At 47.6% G+C, this 18,359-nt stretch overlaps 2 long non-coding RNA genes across 2 annotated transcripts in view; both read right to left on the bottom strand.

Moving 5' to 3' along the window:
• Positions 1–18,359, bottom strand: part of LOC307225377 — a 216,792-nt gene that overhangs the window by 20,787 nt on the left and 177,646 nt on the right. The gene's annotated exons all lie outside the window — the stretch shown is intronic.
• The window catches only part of LOC307225301, a 136,520-nt gene continuing 134,334 nt past the window's right edge, over positions 16,174–18,359 (bottom strand). The window contains exon 3 of the long non-coding RNA XR_013842830.1: positions 16,174–16,189. This is a non-coding gene — a long non-coding RNA (uncharacterized lncRNA). The remainder of the gene's footprint in view (positions 16,190–18,359) is intronic.

The following is an 18,359-nucleotide window of genomic DNA, read 5'->3' as shown; positions in this document are numbered from 1 at the left end:
CAGGCAATCTCTGCTCTGCCTACCTTATTATACTGCTGATCTCTGTTCTGCCTACCTTACTATACTGCTGATCCATACGATCTCTGCCCTGCCTACCTTATTGTACTGCTGATCTCCGCCCTGCCTACCTTACTATACTGCTGATCTATGTAGCCCCCACCTTGATTTGTGTAAACCCACCACCCAATTTCTTGTACTGCTGATCCGTGTAACCCCACCTCTTTATGATGTATATGTGACGTTTTCTGCACTGTATTCTGGGACCTGGAGGGAACCTTTAAAAGTTTATGTCGCCCCACTCTCGGGGTTCAATGCCACTTGTTGAACCTGTTGCGCAATAAACTTGGGATCTCCGTTCATTGCTCCTGTCTCCGGCTGAACTCATTTTTCCGCTAGGACCCGCGGACATTGTCCGACGAGCCGGGTGGCAAGGAAAATCAGCACCCGGAATTTTTCCGTAACATGGCGGAGAAACTGGGGTGGGTTGGGGCAGGGTTATCAAAAATGCAAAGGCAGCCATGAGTCTGATAAGGAACATCAGAGCCACTCCCTCTCTGAGCTTACCCACAATTTGCAATTCAAGCCGGAGGAACGTGGGAATACAAATCCCTGTTTGAATTTGCACACCAGAGGTATTGATAAGGCACAAGAAGGGGGGCGGGGAGAGATATGTAATGTGTTTGTTGTTACTGTGGTCTGCTTCCGCTGAATTTTGAAGTCACTATAGCAGGCACCAGAAATAACTTCCTAATGTTTAGTTGGAATCTCCTGTCTTGTAATTTGAAATTATTGGTTTCGGTCCTCCTCTCTGGAGCAGCAGAAAACCAGCTTGCTCCATCCGCCATGTGGCAGTCCTTCAGCTATCATATCACCTGTCTTCTTTTCTCCAGGCTAAACATGCCCAATAAAATTACTTTGAGTTTCTTTAGCTTACCTACCGATAAGACTTTCCCAGTCGTGATGTATGGAAGTTAGAGCTGGACCACAAAGAAGGCTGATCGCTGAAGAATTGATGCTTTTTGAATTATGGTGCTGGAGGAGACTCTTGAGAGTCCCATGGACTACAAGAAGACCAAATCTCTCCATTCTGAAGGAAATCAGCCCTGAGTGCTCACTGGAAGGACAGATCCTGAAGTTGAGGCTCCAAGACTTTGGCCACCTCATGAGAAGACTCCCTGGAAAAGACCCTGATGTTGGGAAAGATGGAGGGCACAAGGAGAAGGGGGCGACAGAGGACGAGATGGTTGGACAGTGTTCTCAAACCTACCAACATGAGTTTGACCAAACTGCGGGAGGCAGTGGAAGACAGGAGTGCCTGGCATGCTCTGGTCCATGGGGTTGGACACGAATAAACGACTAAACAACAACAAACCGATAAGACATCTCCTTCTTCAGTAGACAGGTGTTCAGACAGCTGTTAACAGCTGCAGTTCTTTGACACAGAGCAGCAGCCGATCCTGATTTTTATGTTTATCTGTCACATCAACCGAGTGGTTTTTCATTTTGCTTGTGGTGAATTTCAAATCAGTGGGAGGGTGGGATGCCTCTGGGGTAGAGAAGCCTGCCTCTAGCATGCCCCAAAGCGGAAAGGAAGGGACTTGGCTCAGCAGAGTTACATTTGTTTTGCATGAAGTTCTAGCTAGATCAGTTGCTGCCTCTGAGGTTCACTGAAGCAGATTTTCTGGCCACCATCTGTTTCCCCTCCCATTGCATCCAGTCCTATTTCCAGCCTTTTTTAAAAATTGAGAATAGTTTAATTCAGGTATAGCCAAACTTGGCCCTCCAGCTGTTTTGGGACTACAACTCCCATCATCCCTGACCACTGGTCCTGTTAGCTAGGGATGATGGGAGTTGTAGTCCCAAAACAGCTGGAGGGCCAACTTTGGCCATGCTTGGTTTAATTGAACAAAATAAAGTAGAAATAAAAAGCGGATGAAGAAGAAAAAATATATATCATTATATATGCAAACAACTACAATACCATTGCCTAGGACATAAGCTTATAAGTGTTATTATTAACCAAATACATATATGTTTATAACCTACTATATTTTTTATAAACATGTTCCAAATGTCATTATACTTGTCCAGAAAAAGTCTACACTTTTAAGCGATCTGTCCATAAGTTGCGAATCTTGTCATATCTCAAAATCCATTGACCAAAAAGGAGCCATAGATTTATCTTTCCAATGCATCAATCTCTGTCTTTGGGCTGTAAGTAAGGGCATGAAAAATCAATTTACGCTGCCCAGTTGTACAATACAATAGGTTTGTAATTCCAAATAATATTTTCCTCTGGCCTATTTCCAGTCTTGTGAATGTTAAAAACTTTGGGGAGATTTGTAGGAGAGAATCTGGGGGCTCAACAATTCTCCCCTGCATATGCATCCTTTCGTTCCCACATTCATATTACAAGAAAAACGTGAGAGTTAAGAGCCGGGCATTTTGTCTTCTAATATGCAATGCCATTGAGTTTATTTGACCCATTGGTGTTTTTCTCCAGGTGAATCCAGACCTTTCTGGTTCTCTAATGCGGTATCTAATTCGGCGATGGAGAATCAGTGGTCCTCCTAACGTTCTTGAACTCCCATCATCCCATCATGGCCAAGGCTATTGGCCGTTTGTAGTCCAACAGCTGAAGAACCACTGGTTCCCTATCCCTGAGCTAATAAAAGGTAAAAAAGAAAAGAAAAAAAGGCAAAGGACTCCTGGACGGTTAAGTCCAGTCAAAGGCGACTGTGGGGTTGTGGCGCTCATCTCGCTTTCAGGCTGAGGGAGCTGGCGGTTATCCACAGACAGTTTTCTGGGTCATGTGGCCAGCATGACCAAGACACTTCTGGCACATGGAGGACCATGATGGAAACCAGAGAGCATGGAAACACCATTTACCTTCCCGCCGCAGCGGTACCTATTTATCTACTTGCACTGGTGTGCTTTCGAACCGCTAGGTTGGCAGGAGCTGGGACAGAGCAACGGGAGCTCACCTCATCGAGGGGATTCAAACTGCCGACCTTCAGATTGGCAAGCCCAAGAGGCTCAGTGGTTTAGACCACAGTGCCACCCGCTCCCATGCCCCTGAACTAACGCATCAGTTCAGCATGGAAAGGCAACGTTGATCAGCTTTGAAATGGACTCATTGACTTTTGCCATGTGCAAAGGAGAAAAGAACCTTTCTCCTTCGCCTGGAATCCTCCTCCCAGCATTTTCTTCTTTTCACAGACTGAAGGTGTACATTGAGTTTGCATGGCCCCTGGGAACTCTGCTTATTTGACTGCAAAAATAATAAATAAATAAATTCCGACTTACTTGAAAACGGAGAACTTTACTAGCACACATTCCACACTTTTAACATTCTCATAACGAAGAGGTCAGATAATAATAATAATAATAATAATAATAATAATAATAATATTTTATTTATATCCCACCCTCCCCAGCCGAAGCCGGGCTCAGAGCGGCTAACAACAGTAAAAGTAACACAGCATTCTAAAATCAATTCATTCTAAAATCAAATCAAAATCAAATTAATGGCAACCACTGGGCTAGAGTTCTATGAGGATTACCAAAGGTCAGACTGTGCCTTGGCCAAAGACCTAGCGGATAAGCTCTGTTTTGCAGGCCCTGCAGAAAGATGTCAAGTCCCGCAGGACCCTGGTCTCTTGTGACAGAGCATTCCACCAGATCGGGGCCACAGCCGAAAAAGCCCTGGCTCTGGTTGAGGCCAGCCTAACCTCCCTGTGGCCTGGGACCTCCAAGATGTTTTTGTTTGAAGACCACAAGGTCCTCCATGGGACATACCAGGAGAGGCGGTCCCGAAGGTACGAGGGTCCTAGGGATTTAAAGGTTGAAAACCAGCACCTCAAACCTGATCCTGTACTCCACCGGGAGCCAGTGAAGCTACAGATAGCACTACAGATATGTATTTTTGTATCATTTTAGTGTGGGCATGTGCATTCTGTGACGGGAGATTTTGTAAGCTGTTTTTCAGCCACCACCAGCTTGATTGCTTCCAGTCCCATCCAGTATGAGCATACTGGGTGCAGCTGATGGGAACCAGAGATCCAAAACACTTGGGAGATATTTGGGAAGGTTGCTTGGGATACCTCTTACTCCCCTTACAATGGCAGCAACCTTTTGTAGTGTAAAGGTAAAGGGACCCCTGACCATTAGGTCCAGTTGTGGCCGACTCTGGGGTTGCGGCGCTCATCTCGCTTTACTGGCCGAGGGAGCCGGCGTACAGCTTCTGGGTCATGTGGCCAGCATGACTAAGCCGCTTCTGGCGAACCAGAGCAGCACATGGAAACGCCGTTTACCTTCCCACTGGAGTGGTACCTATTTATCTACTTGCACTTTGACGTGCTTTCAAACTGCTAGGTTGGCAGGAGCAGGGACTGAGCAACAGGAGCTCACCCCATTTTGGGGATTCAAACCGCCGAACTTCTGATCGGCAAGCTCTAGGCTCTGTGGTTTAACCCACAGCGCCACCCACGTCCTTTTAAAAGATTTTTCAGGCTGCAATATCCTTGACCACATTGCCTGGCAGTAAGGCCCATTTAACTCAATGGGGTGTCTCCTGAATAGGCTGGCATGAAAAGGTCTGTGCCAAGTTCCTGTGCTGAAGACTTCACTGGGACCCGGATTCCTTGCTTAGCCTCAGTGCCAATGATTTAACATTTTGAAACACTCTCTAATCTTGAGTAAGATCACTATTCCTGCTAGCTCGGGGCCAAATGCGATTCTGCTGTCCCTTTGCATTTACAACACAGGCTCTTTTTCTTTTTAAATGCAAAGCGGATCAGCTGCAGGGCTGATAATTAACAAGATTTACTCTCTCTGTAGCTCCCCTTTCCCTTGCCTTTCTTCTTTCTTTATTGCATTATATCCCAACTTTTTCTTCCCAGGATCTCAGGTTCTCCCTCTCTTGTTTTGTTTTGCTTTGAATTTATGTAGTTAAGCCTAGAATGGTGGTTCCGCCTCTCTCCCCCTCCAATATTGAATTTATTCTGTGTTTGTCAAATTTCTGATTTTTGAGTGTAGTGGCCTGCTGTGCATTTTGTATATTTGTACAGTGGTGCCTCGCAAGACGAAATTAATCCGTTCCGTGAGGCTCTTCGTATAGCGGTTTTTTCATCTTGCGAAGCAAGCCCACTGACAGCTTAGTGGATTAGCGCTATTAGCGGTTTAGCGGCTTTTAGCGGATCAGCTGATAAGCGGCTTAGGGTTTAGGAAAAGGGGGGGGGGAACCCATCAGGAACTCGCAAGACATTTTCGTCTTGCGAAGCAAGCCCATAGGGAAATTCGTTTTGCGAAGCGCCTCCAAAACGGAAAACCCTTTCGTCTAGCGGGTTTTCCGTCTTGCGAGGCGTTCGCCTTCGGCGCACCACTGTATTTGGACATCTTGAAATTTTGCTGTAAGCTGCTTTGGGTACAGCTCATTGTGGGAAAGAGGCATATAAGTAAACTCAATAAGTCAAGCGATATCCACAACAGCCCTGTGAGGTATGTTTGGCTGAGAGGTCAGCCAGTGAACTTCATGGATGAGTGAGGATTTGAATCCAGGTTCCCAAGTCCTAGTTCAGCAATCTAACCACTGCATTATTAGCTCTCATTGCTCTTCTTTTTCTTTGGTGATCACTCATAAGATTGTCTTCCATAAACACGGTCTTAACAGTGGGTCTGTAAGTGACTGTGGAGGCCAATTCTGGATCCACACGTCCTTCCAGAGTGGGGACATAGGTTTCTGGGCAGGAGTTGATCACGGTGTGGATTTGCCAAGCATGCTTTCCTCCTAGCATGTTTCTTCTGTCCTGAGTTCGAGTGTCTTCAAAGCCCATGACACCTTTGGCAAAGGCTGTTCTCCAACTGGAGCGCTCGCAGGCCAGTGTTTCCGAGTTGTCGGTGTTTATACTACATTTTTTTAGATATGCCTTGAGAGAGTCTTTAAACCTCTTTTGTTGACCGTAGCATTACGCTTTCCATTTTTAAGTTTGGAATAGAGTAGTTGCTTTGGAAGACGATCATCAGGCATCCGCACAACAGGACCAGTCCAACGACGTTGATGTTGAAGAATCATTGACAATGGTGATCTTTGCTTTTTCCAGTACACTGCTATTAGTCTGCCTGTCTTCCCAAGTGATTTGCAATTTTTTTTTCAGAGACACCGTTGATGGAATCTTTCGAGGAGTTGGAAATGGCGTTTATAAGTGGTCCATGTGTCACAAGCATGCAGTAAGGTTGGTAGTACAATAGCTTTGTAAACAAGCATTTTGGTTTCCCTGTGAATGGCCTTTTACCTTTTCCTCATTGCTATAGTAGTAGTCTTCTTTTCTTTGGCGATCACTTGTAGCGAGTAAGATTGTCTTCCATAAGCACGGTTTTAAAAGTGAGTCCATAACTGACTGTGGAGGCCAGTTCTGGATCCACACATTCTTCCGCAGTGGGGACATTGGTTCCTATGTGGTAGTTGATCTCGGTGTGGATTTGCCAAGCGTGCCTTTCTCTTAGCACATTTCTCCCTTGCGTCCTGAGTTCGAGTGTCTTCAAAGCCCATGACACCTTTGGTAAAGGCTGTTCTCCAACTGGAGCGCTCGCAGGCCAGTGTTTCCCAGTTGTCAGTGTTTCTACTACATATAGTAGTAGTATGACTTGCTTTAACCCAGCATGTCCCAAGTGGGTTCAGCAACCTAAAATTCAGTTTTTAAAACAGTTAAAACAAATTAGGAATAGGATATTATTACTACACCATTTGCCTTTAAATAAATCTGCATATTAAAAATCAAAGGTGTGTTTAATGGGACATCTGGGGTGGACCCAGAATAATGGACCCCCCCCCCCCATTCCCCTCACAAAGTTACAATTCCCAGAGAGGCAACTCTGGGAATTGTAGCTCTCTGAAGCACCCTAACAACTCCCAGCACCCTTTGCAAACTACATCTCCCAGGATTCCTTGCAGGAACCCACAACTGCTTAAAGTGGTATCCTAGTGATGTGAATGTATGGGGTGAATGCAATCAGAATTATATTTTCCTGGGAAGAGAGAATATTTATTTAACTCAGTTTAAACCTGACACACCACACAGACATACATGGACTGAGGTGGACAGAGCAATAGCAGGCAAGCAAACTATTTATGACTCACTCAAAAATAGCAGTAATATCTGCTCCCAGCATTCACTCACAAGGGCACTTGGCTTTTGCTTTGTCGGGTGGAGGAGGATTAAGGCAAAAGCACCAAAAATAAATCCTTAGCTTGTTCAAACAGTGTAATTCCAAATCTCTTCATTTCATGGACCTTGGGCGCCCTCTTGTGCTCAAAGGCTGTCGCTTACCCACAACAACATCACAGCAATTGGCTGCATGTCAGGTTGCTGCTTTTAAATGGGGAAAAACACACCACTGTTGCTATTTTGTGCAAGGTACATTTTGTCTGTTTTGCTTTCTGTGCTTTTTGAAACAGTTGGTTCCTCTGCCAGAAGCAACAGAGCCTAACGGAGGACGCATGTGTTTGTAGGAGGAATGTGCCGAGACAGAAAATGCGCTCTGCGTTTAATGAGCTGAGGGCCAGACAGGGAGAGCTGGGGACCACATACCTGAAGGAGCATCTCCACCCACATCGTTCAGCCCGGACACTGAGGTCCAGCGCCAAGGGCCTTCTGGCGGTTCCCTCACTGCGAGAAGTGAGCTTATAGGGAACCAGGCAGAGGGCCTTCTCGGTAGTGGCGCCCGCCCTGTGGAACGCCCTCCCACCAGATGTCAAGGAAATAAACAACTATCTGACTTTTAGAAGACATCTGAAGGCACCCCTGTTTAGGGAAGCTTTTAATGTTTGATGTTTTATCGCTTTTTTCTTATTAATATCATCATTAATTATGTTGGGAGCCACCAGAGTGGCTGGGGAAACCCAGCCAGATGGATGGGGTATAAATATGTTGTTGTTATTTGCAAACCTGAGATGTCCCTTGGGAGGTTTCCCTCCTTCATTGGAGTTGGTAGCACCGAAACAGCGCCACACGTCCTCCTGTCCTGTACTCTCTACAAAGACCTGAGGAACAAGATCATCACCCCACTCTTACTTAACACCCCAGGCCGCCCATCTGCGGCCACCATGTCCTTTCTTCTATCAGATCAAAAAGAGCAGATAATAGCAAAGGTTGCTAGGTTCATAGCAGGGGCAATCAGAGTAAGGGCGACTAATTGACGGCCGATTCAGGACTTTAAATTGTGCTTTTATATCAAATTTCCTTTTCTGCGTATACTTAATGTTTTACTGTTGCTGTGGCCATTGGCTAATGCGAATAAAGTTTTATTTATCTTATCTCCTTCATTGCAGGTTTTTAAGCAGAGGTTTGATGGCCATCTTTCACAGATGCCTTAGCTGAGATTCCTGCATCCCGGGGGTTGGACTAGATGACCCAGGGGTCCCTTCTAAATCTCCAATTCCATGCCTATCTAAAACCCTGAAGACCCACAGGCAGTACAGATCGATATCTATCTTTCTGTTGCACTTATACCCCATCTTTTTGTCCAAGGTACCCAAGGTGAGGGAGGTGAGACTTAAGAGGCAGTAGCTGGCCTAAGGTCACACTCAATGAACTTCATGGCTGAGTGGGGATTCGAACCCGTCTCCCTCGAAGTCCCAATCAAGCACTCTAACCAAAACACCATGCTGGCTTCATATTAAAAACAAATCAAACGTTTCACATGAATGTGACAGTGGTTTTAGGGGGGCGTTTAGGAGCATAAAGCAACAGCGAGTCAGCTGGTTGAGTACTGTAGATAATTGCCCTAAACTGGCATGGGTATTTGGATCCATGCAATTCTGTCCCCGGACAAATTCCGTCCCCGGAATGTCCCCCGATTTGCAAATCTGTCCCCAGAAAACGTGGTGGCAGCATCAGCAGCCCAGAGCCAGCCTGGTAGCGCAGTTGGCTCTGGCTGGCTTCAGGAGCTGCTCACTGCCGTGGCGCCTGTCATTTTTTCTGCACCAAGGCAGCGAGCAGCTCCTGAAGCCAGCCAGCGCCAACTGCGCTACCAGGCTGGCCCCTCCTGGGCAATGGCCGCCCGCCTGTGACTCCCAAACCTCCCCTGATCTGTCAAAACAAAGGGGGAAGGAGATCTGGGACAGCTCAGGAGTCATAGGCGGGTGGTGCGCCGTTGCCCAGTTTTTTAAAAACTCTGTGCATTTATGTTTCACAGAGTGTGAAAGAAGGCCTTTGCACCTTTATACAATATGCGTGTGTGCTTGGGCCCAGGGTCTTTTGCCTCACCATCCCCACTACTGACTCCCTGTTGCTACTCAGCTTTAAAAAAAAGTGTGTCCCCGGATTCATTGAAAAAAATCTGGTACCATAGCTTATCTATATAGAAGTTTTGTTGGGACGATGGGGTGGAGACCCTGACAGAATATGGACTCTTCTTAAAGACTTGGCTGCTGCATGAAAAAGCAACACCAGAGGGCAGCACACCCTCAAAGATTTTAGCTGCATGTGCTCATATTGGGGTGAGAACATAGCTCAGCGGCAGAGCACATTTTCTGCACATTAATTCCTTGGTAGCGCCAGCTCAAAGGATCTTCTAGTAGCAGGGGCGGTGGTCCAAAATCTTCTGGGATGTGTGCAGAGGACAACCAAGGTGATCCAGGGCCTGGAAACCAAGCCTTATGAGGAACGGTTGAAGGAGTTGGGCATGTTTAGCCTGGAGGAGGCTGAGAGGAGACACGATAGCCATCTTCAGATATCTCGAGGGCTGTCACATGGAACAAGCTTGTTCTCTCCTGCTCCTGGAAGGTAGGACTCGAACCAATGGCTTCAAGTTACAAGAAAGCAGATTCCGACCAAACATCAGGAAGAACTTTCTGGCAGCCAGAGCTGTTGGACAGTGGAATAGACTCCTGTGGAAGCTGGTTGACTCTCCTTCCTTGCAGGTTTTTAAGCAGAAGTTGGATTCTCTAGGCTAACAGATTGAGGTTGAATCCTGACAGGACAGAAGTACTGTCCTTGGGGAACAGGGAGTGGCCTGGTGTGGAGGACTCCCTGGTCCTGAATGGGGTAACTGTGCCCCTGAAGGACCAGGTGCGCAGCCTGGGAGTCATTCTGGACTCACAGCTGTCCATGGAGGCACAGGTCAATTCTGTATCCAGGGTGGCTGTCTACCAGCTCCATCTGGTACGCAGGCTGAGACCCTACCTGCCCACAGACTGCCTCCCCAGAGTGGTGCATGCTCTGGTTATCTCCCGCTTGGACTACTGCAATGCGCTCTATGTGGGGCTACCTTTGAAGGTGACCCGGAAACTACAACTAATCCAGAATGCAGCAGCTAGACTGGTGACTGGGAGCGGCCGCCGAGACCACATAACACCGATCCTGAGAGACCTGCATTGGCTCCCAGAACGTTTCCGAGCACAATTCAAAGTGTTGGTGCTGACCTTTAAAGCCCTAAACGGCCTCGGTCCTGTATACCTGAAGGAGCGTCTCCACCCCCATCGTTATACCCGGACGCTGAGGTCCAGCTCCGAGGGCCTTCTGGCAGTTCCCTCACTGCGAGAAGTGAGGTTACAGGGAACCAGGCAGAGGGCCTTCTCGGTAGTGGCCCCCGCCCTGTGGAACGCCCTCCCACCAGATGTCAAAGAGAACAACTACTACCAGACTTTTAGAAGACATCTGAAGGCAGCCCTGTTCAGGGAAGCTTTTAATGTTTGATGTATTACGGTATTTTAATATTTTGTTGGAAGCTGTCCAGAGTGGCTGGGGAAGCCGAGCCAGATGGGCGGGGTATAAATAAATAATAATAATAATAATAATAATTATTATTATTAGTTGAGATTCCTGCGTTGCAGGGGGTTGGACTAGATGACCTTTGGTGTCCCCTGCAACTCTACGATTCAATTATTCTAGGCAGGTTCTTGCAAAGGATGGGGCCAGTGTTGGGAAACACTTTGTGAGGTGGGAAGGAGCCTTCCAGTAATTGGCACCTCACACAATCTTTTGATTGTCCGTTGATCACAAGTCAACATTCTTCCTTGACATTACGATGGACTCCTTTCACGTAACCAGACGATTCTGCACATGCATGCAACTTTCGAAAGGGAAAATAATGGCAGGTACAATTTATGCTGCGGTTGATTTGCTAACTGCACTGCAATCTTTATTGCACTGGTCCCCAACAACAGCCTTGTGAGGTAGTCTGCTCCTACCCCCCCCCCCCACCTTACAGATGAGAACTGACATATCCCAGTTTCAGACACTGTCTCTTGACCTTGAAGCAGACCTTCAAACCCAGGTTTTTGCAGTTCCAGCTCTCCAAGCAATAGAAGCACACAATTTATTTGAAATACAGTTGCAACTTTGGATGGGCTTATACACGGTGCTCTTCCCCAATCACTATAACCGATTTCAAATGGTGCTAGAAAGAGAAATAGACTCTGAACACCAGAAGAAATCAGTCATCCTCTAAAGGGGTTACAGGAATCTGTAGATGCTGATGCTAATGTAATATGTGCTGGGAATATTGAAAGTATATATATGTTAAAACAACAACAACACAGCATACGTTCAGTTCAGATGCTGAACGAGCAAATATTACATTGTGTAAGTCTAATTAAACACCTTCACATCTTAATAGGATATTGGATGTGACTGACAAAGCTATGGCAGGAGTCCTTTACACCTGCCAATTCAATTTCCTTTGAATCACTGCAGCATATCCTTTGTTATCTGTAGCCATTCTGAAAACTACTTCTCTTTTGCTTATTACACATGCTTTGTTGAATCGTTGTTCCAATTCGTCTCTGGCTGTGCTTTTACTTGCAAACCAAAAAAAATTAAGACTCTTACTAATGTGCGTAAGATCTGCCTTGTTTTTTACTCTTTTTGCAAACCGCTTTAAGGTTTCTGCTTTTGCAATCAAGCAGTATATGAATTTTGTTAAATGAATCAAGAGAACGTCCCAGAGAAAAGGCCCACACAGAAATGGAATTCTAAATGGGCTCTGACAACCGACTTAATTCCTCACCAAGCAAACCTTGCTCTGTTCTCCCGCCTCCCCTCGCAACTTTACTAAACACAGTTTTGCAATAATCTGAGCATCTCAATCTCTCTTTTTAACCAGTTCCCTAGAAGGACACCATTTTGATGGGTTATGCTTAAAAAACAAACCATGGTTGGATGGTCATCTGTCAGAGATCCTTCAGCCGTGATTCCTGTACCGCAGGGAGCTAGACTAGAAAACTCTTGGGACCCCCCCCCCCAACTCTACGGCCTTTGCTCAACATTGCTACCGTGCCGTGTGAGTCCGTGCCGGCGATAAATCCTTTTCTGACGCCGTTTGTCCCAGAAGGATTTTTCGGGAGGCCTTACACTTCCTTTGCCTCCAAACCAGAGTCGTTTCCCGTCCGGCGAATGCGCAGCCAACCTTCCCCCAAAAACACTGATTTCAAATGGTGCTAGACATCGTGTAGTTAAATCTAAACCACCATATGAAACCAGCTTCCTGAGGGAGCTCCAGACAGACTTCCTCCGACGGCAGAAGAGGCCGCAGCCTGACCTAGAAAGAAGAGATGTGAGCGCAAGGGCTGGGCATTTTCTTTTATCTAAAAAATAATTAAATAGGCCCCAGTGGCAATCAGGAGCAGGGAACTATGTGCCAATGATGTGATGTTAGCCATCAGCTTATCCACCATTAGTGGGGAGAGAAACACGATTCACTTTACATTAAAAGGCAAAACCACCCAAACCAGGCTTCCGGAAACGAAGATGTGAACATTTGGAATGTTAGAACTTCCCCGAGTTTTGAAACACAGTTCTCCCGGCCAATTAATGTGTACAAAAATGCACACACTTGGGCAAAGTATGTATATATATCAGTGAAAACAGCGTATGTGCGTGCACACACACAAATGCATTGTATTGTGGGAAACCGCATTTTCAAAAGGTGCATATTATAAATTGGGTGGCACATTTTCACGAGGTTGTTTGACATAGAAGGGCGGAGAGCTAAACCGAAGGCTGGGAAAATGAGAAAGGGGGAGACCGATTCGCCCATTCTGACAACTGTATGTGACAAATAAAGTTCACACCGGAAAACCCTTCTTGGGTGTGAAAGCTATGACAGCTGAGCTTTGGGGAAGAAGGAAGTCAGATCTGCAAGCTCCAGGATAGGCTAATAGCCCTTACCTACCAAGGGACGCGGGTGGCGCTATGGGTTAAACCACAGAGCCTAGGACTTGCCGATCAGAAGGCTGGCGGTTTGAAAACCCACAACGGGGTGAGCTCATGTTGCTCGGTCCCTGTTCCTGCCCACCTAGCAGTTCAAAAGCACGTCAAAGTGCAAGTAGATAAATAGGTACCGCTCCGGCAGGAAGGTAAACGGCATTTCCGTGCGCTGCTCTGGTTCGCCAGAAGCGGCTTAGTCATGCTCCTGACAGTAAGAGCTGTTCGACAGTGGAATTTGCTGCCAAGGAGTGTGGTGGAGTCTCCTTCTTTGGAGGTCTTTAAGCAGAGGCTTGACAACCATATGTCAGGAGTGCTCTGATGGTGTTTCCTGCTTGGCAGGGGGTTGGACTCGATGGCCCTTGTGGTCTCTTCCAACTCTATGATTCTATGCTGGCCACATGACCCGGAAGCTGTACGCCGGCTCCCTCAGCCAATAAAGCGAGATGAGCGCCACAACTCCAGAGTCGGTCACGACTGGACCTAATGGTCAGGGATCCCTTTACCAAGCTGGAAAACTTTCAGCTCTGTGTTTTCTAGTCAACAGGTGAAGGGAAAGCCTGCAGATTTGCAGGTGCATATTATAAATTGGGTGGCACATTTTCACGAGGTTGTCTGATGTACAAGGGCAGAGAGCTAAACCGAAGGCTGGGAAAATGAGAGAGACCGATTCGCCCATTCCGACAACTGTATGTGACAAATAAAGTTCAGCCGACCTTTGGGGAAGAAGAAAGTCAGATCTGCAAGCTCCAGGATAGGCTAACAGCTCTTAACTACCGAGCTGGAAAACTTTCAGCTCTGTGTTTTCTTGTCAACAGGTGAAGGGAAGGCGTCAACTCGACCCAGGCCAAAACTCCTTCCAGCATCAAAACAACCCAGGTTTGACATCTTCTGGGTTTTGCTTTGCACGTGTCGCCACGGCTCTTAACTCCCATTTTGGCTCCTTATCTCCCAACACGTAAAGGGCAGCAGAGGAAATTCAAAGCCTCCTCTCCACAGCTGGGCACTTCTCCTTCCTCCCCGAGAAAACCGAATTCCTGCGGTTGGAAGTTCTAAACGAGAAGCAATCCATCATCTCACTCTGGCTGATGAAAAGGACAACTGCGTGTGCATTCTGGAAGCGTGACTCTGGGATTAATCACAAAGGCTCCGAACTGGCAGCCTCTCGGAGAGGTTTCTCGAAGGGGAAGAAGTGCTTCTGGAGAGAGGCGTTCCAAAAATATGAGCGTAGTTCCTTTCCCTCCCTCCCTTCTGCCCCACCCCCCGCCCCCGGGCTGGTGCATGTGCAAATGTGGTCTGCAGATTGCAGGGCGGTCTCCTGCAACCTCTGTGCAACCTCTGTGCTACACTGGGGAAGGGAGAAGCCTTTGGCCCTCCAGATGTTGACGGACTTATTAGCTGTCTTGAGAGGCAATGGAGTTAAGCTCGGGGGTGAAGCCAAACCACTGCATTAGCAGCAACAAAGTGACCTTCCTGGGGCGCCAACCTGGGCAGTGTATGTGGAGGTCCTGGCCTACCCAGACGACAACACCCCCCCCCCTCTCGGCCTCACTGTTGTGGTCCAAAGGAAAGCAAAGCAAGACGTTTAGCACCAGCTTGGCGGCAGAAATTGCCGGAAGGAAGCGTACAGGGCGCCTCTGACCATCTTAGGGATTCCACTTCGGAGTTGTGTAGGTCCCCCCCCCCCCCCGCCAGCCTTGTCTTCTCCCAAAGATACCCCACAAGGCAGAAGAGTTTTGGGTCAGAGTTTTCCTTCGCCTAGATGGGCTACTTTCCCAGGTCGACGAGCCACAATTGCCCCTTGATGGACTATAATGCCTGTGATCTCCGGCTTTTAAAGTGGAAATTCTTACCTCAGTCTGTTTCTATACAGTGGTACCTCAGGTTACAGATGCTTCAGGTTACAGACTCCGCTAACCCAGAAATAGTACCTTCAGGATGAGAACAGAAATTGTGTGGTGCAGCAGAAGGCTCCATTAGCTAAAGTGGTGCTTCAGGTTAAGAACAGTTTCAGGTTAAGAATGGACCTCCAGAACGAATTAAGTTCATAACCCGAGGTACCACTGTACTGGCTCCGAAACTGTTTTCAAATATGTTCTGTATTGTTAAAATTGCTTTGGGATGGTTCAACCGAAGCGATTCCTACATCAAAACAAACGAGCAGATCAGATTTTTAAACAGAGGTTTTGAATGGCCACCTGTCAGGGATTACAGTGGTACCTCAGGTTACATACGCTTCAGGTTAAAGACTCCGCTAACCCAGAAATAGTGCTTCAGGTTAAGAACTTTGCTTCAGCATGAGAACAGAAATCGTGCTTTGGCAGCGCGGTGGCCCCATTAGCTAAAGTGGTGCTTCAGGGTAAGAACAGTTTCAGGTGAAGAACGGACCTTCAGAACGAATTAAGTACTTAACCCGAGGTACCACTGTATTTAGTTGTGATTCCTGCATTGCGCCGGGGGGGGGGGTTAGACTAGATGACTCTGAGGGTCCCATCCAACTCTACAGTTCTCTGAGTCCATGAAGTCATCCAACCAAGTCACTTTCTCGCCTCAAGAGATGCCTCTGAGTTAAGTTCGTATTCTTCTTCCTGCTTTGCAGGTCCGAGGCCAAATCCTTGGGGGTATCAGCCTGCCGTTTCCTAGTCCTCAGCCAAGTTTTCCCCTGAACCACAGTCTACATCCTCTCTCCCCCCCCCCCTACTCACACCCAAATTCAGGGTCTCTTCAACACCCTAATCACACAGCTTTTGCCAACCTGCCTTCCTGGCTGGGGCTGATGTGAACTGGAGTTCAAACATCTGGAGCGCGTCCACTTGGCAAGGGCTGCTGTGACCAGTGAACCACCGCTGCCTCCTGAAACGAATCCCATGCAGAAGATCCCCAAGAAGGGGGGGGGGAACCCACATCTTTCTCGGTAGCAGCTGGCTTCTTAGCAACGTTGCTTCTTTTGGCACACGGCATCCTCACGAGGCGAACATCTGCACCTTAAAATAAAAAGGGATTACTGTTAGTATTAAAAGGATGCCAGTAACATTCCAGCCCTCAGCGTTCATTGCTTTCAATTCTCCCTCATTTTTTAATTCAAGCGAGGAAGAGGGAGGGAAGGAACAGCAGGGGAAAGAAAGGAATCAGCCTCTTTAAGCAGAGGATTGGACAAAGGAGAGGGCTATCGATGGCTCCCGGCCACAAGGACTGCGCTAGGCTTCCACATTCAGAGGCAGAAATGCTTCTGTACGCCAGTTGCTGGAAACGGCAGGAGGGGAGAGGCGGCTTGTGTTCGAATCCTGCCTGCGGGCCTGATCCTGCAGGCTCCTCTTGTTTCCTTGTGACGGCTGGCAATTCTGTTTCCAAAAGCCAAAGCAGCTTCCTTCCTTTGGGCTTCTGGACGCCCTTGCATAATTCCCAAAGCAGCAGGAATGTCTCGGCTGAGACTCCTCTCTCCAGCTGATCTCTTTCCCTACATGCGGCTTTCCGAAAGGGAAAGGAGGAAATGCAAGCATTCTCTGGGGATCCATCTTGCCCTCGTATCTTGGAAGGGATCCCCAGGGGGCATCTAGTCCAGCCCTCTGCAATGCCGGAATCTCAGCTAGATCATACATGACAAATGGCCACCTGGTGGTCCAGTCGTGACCGACTCTGGGGTTGTGGCACTCATCTCGCTTCATTGGCCGAGGGAGCCGGCATACAGCTTCCGGGTCATGTGGCCAGCATGACTAAGCCGCTTCTGGCGAACCAGAGCAGCGCATGGAAACACCGTTTACCTTCCCGCCGGAGTGGTACCTATTTATCTACTTGCACTTGATGTGCTTTCGAACGGCTAGGTGGGCAGGAGCAGGGACTGAGCAACGGGAGCTCACCCTGTCGTGGGAATTCGAACTGCCGACCTTCTGATCGGCAAGTCCTAGGCTCTGTGGTTTAACCCGCAGCGCCACCCGCGTCTGACACCGGCTTAAATACCTCCAAGGAAGGAGAGCCTGCCACCTCACAAGTCCACGTAGTTCTACCGCTGGTCCTTGCTGAGATGGAAGCTGCAATACTACCCTCTGGCCACCATAGGGCGCTGAAGGGCAGGGCAGATGTCTAGCAGCGCCCTCTGGTGGCAAATTAGCAGAGCAACATAAGCAGCAATGCCCCTGAGTCCCTAGTTGGGGTCCTGTGCCTTAACGAATCTCTCCAAAATGACTTCCCTGGACATCTGATAATGTTATCATGCCAGGGTGGGATCAAATTTCAGTGCCAAAGAGTGAAAGGGACGCCAGCAAAGAGTTGCCGATTGTTTAATCATTTGGCTTTAAGTTGGCTGGGTGAACGTGAATGAAAAACCTCCATACAGGTGAGTTCTTGAGATACCGCAGGAAGCATAATTCACTGTTTTTAACAAGCAAAAGCTGCTCCTCCTCCTAGGAGGGAACAGAAAGGATATATCAAAGATGCAATGTTCTCTCCCTAACAGTAACACAGAGAAACTGAAACAACTTCAAAGAAACCAAGCCGGTGTGTTCCAAAGCTTGCAGACCCTACTATCAACTTTTTCTTTCTCCTTCTCCCTTTGCCAATTAAAATTAGTCAAGTGCTTTGACGGATTATCCAGCTCGGGGGCGGATAAACGAAAGGTACCAATTAAAGTGTGCAGTGACACAGCCCTGTGAGCGCGAGACACTTTCTATAAATAAACACGCCCAATGTATATGCAGGAGAGACCGTCTGGGGGTTTGCAGGAAGCAGAAATGAAATATAATGTAACATGTCCTCATGGCATGATGCACCCACAGGAGAGGGACTGGCCTCTGAATAACAACAGCCTTTCGTCAGCCTTAGTTGCACTTTTTAAAGAAAAGCTAAGAGTCTAGTCCTTATGACAGTAGGCAGTTCTCCCCACACCCGGCCCCAGAAAACAGAAATTCCAACTGGGCAATATCAGTTTTGCACATATCAGTTTTGCACAAAAGAGTGCAATATCAGTTTTGCACAAAAGAGAGTCTGAGGAATGGCCATTCCTACAATGCGTCATTTGCATGTCAGAAGTCCTGGGTTCGATCTCTGGTGAGCTCCGGGACAGTGGTGGAAAACATATCCAAGCAAACAAGTTCCATCGAGACTAGTATCCTGCTCCCAAATTCCTCCATTCCTCCTTAAACCTTTCCCCATGTTATC

Source organism: Podarcis cretensis, assembly GCF_951804945.1.
Source record: "Podarcis cretensis genome assembly, chromosome: 10".
NCBI classification, from domain to species: Eukaryota; Metazoa; Chordata; class Lepidosauria; order Squamata; family Lacertidae; genus Podarcis; species Podarcis cretensis.
This window is presented reverse-complemented; position numbering and strand designations above follow the sequence as displayed.